Source organism: Anopheles moucheti (genome assembly GCF_943734755.1).
Source record: "Anopheles moucheti chromosome X unlocalized genomic scaffold, idAnoMoucSN_F20_07 X_unloc_34, whole genome shotgun sequence".
In the NCBI taxonomy this organism is placed as follows: Eukaryota; Metazoa; Arthropoda; class Insecta; order Diptera; family Culicidae; genus Anopheles; species Anopheles moucheti.
In genome coordinates this window covers 17,501-22,500 of record NW_026453542.1, presented here as the reverse complement: position 1 = coordinate 22,500, position 5,000 = coordinate 17,501, and positions in this window count along the sequence as shown.

Below are 5,000 nucleotides of genomic sequence, written 5' to 3'. Positions count from 1 at the left end.
AATGACTAGCACTTACTAGAAATTCCAGGTTCATGGGGACCGTTGCAGTCCCCAATCCCAACTAAATGAGCATTTGGGTGATTTCCCGTTCCTCTCGGAATGGGGGCGCCAATTGGCGAGAACACGCTGCTGCTCACATTGTAGCACGCGTGCAGCCCAGAACATCTAAGGGCATCACGGACCTGTTATCGCTCATTCTCACCTTGCTAAACACAAGTTGTCCCGCTAAGCAGGGCAAACGTGGCCGACGACCGCCCGTGAAGGGGCCGCCGGCCTTGACGTCAGGTGCGCCCGGAGGTGCACTGCTGACAGCGTTCTAGTTAGCTTGTTTGAGTCGCGTTCGTTATCGGAATTAACCAGACAAATCATTCCACGAACTAAGAACGGCCATGCACCACTACCCTTAAATTTGAGAAAGAGCTCTCAATCTGTCTTACCTCGATAAGTTCGGACCTGGTAAATTTTCCCGTGTTGAGTCAAATTAAGCCGCAAGCTCCACTTCGTTTTTTTTTTTGTTAACACTCAGGGATTTATTTGTACAAAGCTTAAAATAAACTTATATCTATCCCTTTTCTCCCCCTCCTGGACCCGTTCCCTAGCGGGGCTTGGGACCAGGAGTATTAAGCGCAAGTGGCATCGCCTTTATTAATTCAATTAATCGTATGGGTCTCCCATCGCATTCGATAATGCCGTTCCTCTATTTACTTTCCACCCCCGAAATTCCCCTCGCTTATCGGCCGGAAGTAGTAGATTCCGTGATAGATGCCAGGGAATCTGCAGATAGCACCTCACGCACCCCCTGGTTGGACGGCTCCCTTCGTGATGTTCGACGTAGCCGCTCCATCTCTCGTCTTCTCACACGCCGCCGGATGATGTCCGCCTCCGAAGGGGCTGTCCGACTCCGCCGGCTTCTACCTCGTGGGACTGGTGGTAGAGTCCCTTCCCTCGCTCGTTGACGATAGACCCGCTGTAGGTAGAGTCTTCGCTCATGTCGCGCTCTCAAGGTACTCGGAGAAGGAGGCAGTCCGCGTCCTCGTGTGGGGATGGGTGGTGGCGCTTCTCCTGCTTCCTCCGCCTGCACCGCCGCCATCAGAATGATCCTCTCACGATCACGTTCAGCTGCTGCCAGTGCGGATGCAAGGCGCACTTCCGCCCGTTCTTCAGCCCTTCGACGACCTCTTCTGTTTCGGCTGGCTCGACCTCGGTTGACTCGGAAGAGGTCCGCCACCCCGTCGACAGACACCTGCTCGCCATCCTGTGCACCAGCGTCGTCTGCTGATGTTATCGCCGGTTGCGATTCGAGATGTGCACGAAGGTTGAGCTGCAGCTCATCCTCGCGCCAGAGCTGCTGTAACACCTTCGTGATTCTGCGAGCAGCTTCCTGGATGTTGTTCCACCGCTCGGGGCTCTCCAGCAACTTCATGCCCATGTTGTCCTCGTTGACCGGGTCGCTGGTGCCGTACCCCAGCAGCTCCACTCGGATGTCCTGGAACACCTCGCACCGGAACAGCACGTGGGCCACCGACTCGACAGACCCCGGGCACCGTGGGCACTCCGCCGATGGGGCAAAACCGCAGACATGGAGGTATTCCCGGAAGAAACCGTGCCCGGTTAACACCTGCGAGAGGTGGAAATCCACCTCTCCATGCCGCCTTCCCATCCACTGGTGCAGGTCCGGGATCACTCGGTGGGCCCAAACCACGTACCGACTGGCCGTTGATGCTGCGGCCGCCTCGTCCCATGCTCTCTGCCACTCCTGCAGAGTCCTCTGCCGCTCCTCCAGCCGGATGTCCTTGCGGCTGGCACCCGGAGCAGCTAGGAGCCTCCGATGGCACCTTGCGTCCTCTCGCACCAGCAGCCTGAACGGCACAAGGCCTGCTAGCACGACTCCGGTCTCGTATGCCACCGACACGAACGAGCTGGTGACGCCACGTGCCAGGGGCTTCTGCACCTGGGCCAGCTTCCGTCGGCACCACTGCAGATCCGTCGCCTCAGACCACACGGGGGCAGCATACCGGACGATCGACTCCGCCACCGCCGCCAACAACCGACGCTTGGCCACCTGGGGTCCACTGTGGTTTCTCATGACTGAGGTGACCACGCCTACCACGCGGAGGGCTTTGGCCGTCGACAGCTCCACGTGTGGCTTCCACGAAAGGTGGTCGTGGATCTGGACCCCAAGGTACCGGATCGACTGCTTACTGTGGATGATGGTGTCTCCGACGCGAAACGGCACCCTCAGTTCACCTCTCCGCAGGCTGGAGATCATCACGCCCTCGGTCTTCTCCGGAGCGAGCTGCAGGTGATGGTCCTCCATCCAGGCCGCGATCGCGTCCACCGCCTGTTCAGCTACAGATGCCGCCTCCTCTGGTGTGCACCCCTGTGCCAGGACCGCAATATCGTCCGCAAAGCCGATGACGCTGGCCCCTTCGGGGAGCTCGACCCGTAACACGCCGTCATACATAATGTTCCACAGTGTCGGGCCCAGGATGGACCCCTGTGGAACACCTGCAGTCACTCGACGTGTAACGGGCCCGTCTGCGGTGTCATAGACGAGCTCCCTGTCGGTGAAATAGTCCTTCAGGATGTTGCGGATCTGCCTCGGCACGCCCTTGTCCTCGAGCGCAGCAGCGATGCACTGCCAGCTGGCAGTGTTGAATGCGTTGCGCACGTCCAGTGCAACAACCAGGAGGCAGCGCTTGTCCCGGTTGTTTGTCCGTCCGAATGACATCGCGCGACGGCCTGCATCCACCACCAGTTGGATCGCCTGTACAGTCGAACGGCCCTTCCGGAACCCGAACTGGTTTTCCGCCAACCTTGGCGAATCCAAGTCCTCCACGACGTCGTTGATCCGCGTCAGCAGCATCCGCTCATATACCTTTCCCGGGTTGTTCAGCAGCAGGATCGGGCGCGCAGAAGAAGCGAGTCCCGGTGGCTTGCCCGGCTTGGGGACAAGGGCCAGCTTCTGTCTCTTCCATTCATCCGGGAACCGCTCGCTGTCCAAGCATTCCTGGAACATGTCACGAAAGACCTCCGGATGCTTCCGAATGGCGGCAGTCAGAGCGGCATTCGGCACACCGTCCAGACCTGGGGCCTTCCGCGGGTTCAGTGAGCTCGCGATGTCCAGCAGCTCCTGCGTTGAGACGGCCCGAACTGGTTCCTCTTCCCCTCTCTCCAGGACTTGGCTTGACGACGAAGGCCAGTCAACTGGAGGATGCTGGGGGAACAGAGTGGAGACGACGCCCTCCAGAACCGATGGGTCGCGCTCCCTCGCTGTCCAGCTTCCACGGAGGCGGCTTAGCACGTTACGGAACCACTGTCCCGTCTCGTCGTCCGCGAGCCCCTGCAGCATCTCGTCGAAGTGCGTTCTCTTGCTGGTGGTGATAGCTGTCTCCAGGGCGGTCCGCACCTGAAGGAGATCGCTGGCTGCGGCGAGCTGCTCTGCCTCGTTGGTTGCGGCTTCGAAGCGATCCTTAGCGAGGCGGCAGTCCTCACACAAGGCCTCGATCGCTGGCGTCCACCAATAAGCAGGTCGTCCCGAATGGCCTTGCGAAGGGAACACTCGCGCCATGGTTCCATCGCAAGCTTCCGTCAGGACCCTCTCCAAGCTTCCCGCACTTGTAACCCGCTCTGCGAACGATGCTACGTCGAGCGCCACGTCGAAAAGCCGGGCGTCAAACTGACGGGTACGCCATCTCGTGCCGCTTTCTCGCGTAGAAGGACTCTCCTGTCGACGACGATCTGCCGCTGGCCGCTGAAGAAACTCCCCCACAGCAAACCGAATGTACACGTGGTCGCTGTACGAGTACCGGCTCATAATCCTCCATCGATGCTCCGGAAAGGTGTTAGCTCCGGCGATGCTGCGACTGGCAAAGGCAACATCCACCACGCTCGGACGAGCCACTCCGTTGCCAAGGAAGGTTGGGGCGGTGCCGGTGTTTAACACCTCCAGCCCCAAGCTGTCGACGAGCTGGACCACAATCTCGCCCTTTGCGTTGGTGCGGCCACTACCCCAAGCGCTATGCCACGCGTTAAGGTCCCCTGCCATGACGACGTGCGAGTGACCTCTCGCTACCACTTCGATGCGCTGCATGATCTCCTCGAACTCTGGAACACCCGCTGAAGGCGACACATAGCAGCAAATGAACAGGACGCCGTTGATCCGGGCAGCCGCGATCCCAGACTGCGTCACGGAGACCACTTGCTGGACCGGATAAGACTCGCTGCTGGCTATGATGGCCACCTTCCCGTCCCTGTCCGCCACCCAGTTCCCGTTGTTCCTGGGAACACTATGCAGCTCCACCATTAAGCAGACGTCCGCCCGCTCCGTCCTCATCGTGTTGAGCGCAAGATCTTGTGCGCTCCTGCTGCGGTTCACGTTAATCTGGAGCACATCCATCTAGTTTGAGGGCTGTGCACCACAGGCTGCAGCACCGATGCGATGGGCACCGCCGCACAGCATACACTTGATGTCATTGGTGCAACCCGACGCCTTGTGGTTGTGGTCGCCGCATCGTATACAACACTTAGACCTGTCGTCCCCAGTACATCTTGCGGCGATGTGCCCCCGCTCCAAACACCGGAAGCACCGAGCCAGCTGACCCGACACTTTTGGGGCTTCGTGCACCGCACAGTACGTGTAGCCCAGCTCCAGCCGTCGGTCCTTGACGAGATCGGCTTCTGCTCGTGGGAGGCGCACGCGGGCCCGCTTCGTCATATCACGACGCTCCCAAAGGTTCACGGTAGCTACCGACGACTGCTTGCCCAGAGAGGTCATGATCGCCTTTTTGATAGCTTCTTCGTCGACCATGTTATCAATCCCGGTCAGGACGACCTCAGCCATCTCGGTCCTGACGGATGCAGATCCACTCTCCCCGATGACTTCCTGAATGATGTCCTTCAGCGCGGCACTATCAACGTCGCGGCTCAACGGCAGCAGAAGGTGGTCTTTTGGCGTTCTTCTGCCAACACCAATTTGCCGCTGGAAATCAGCTATCCGC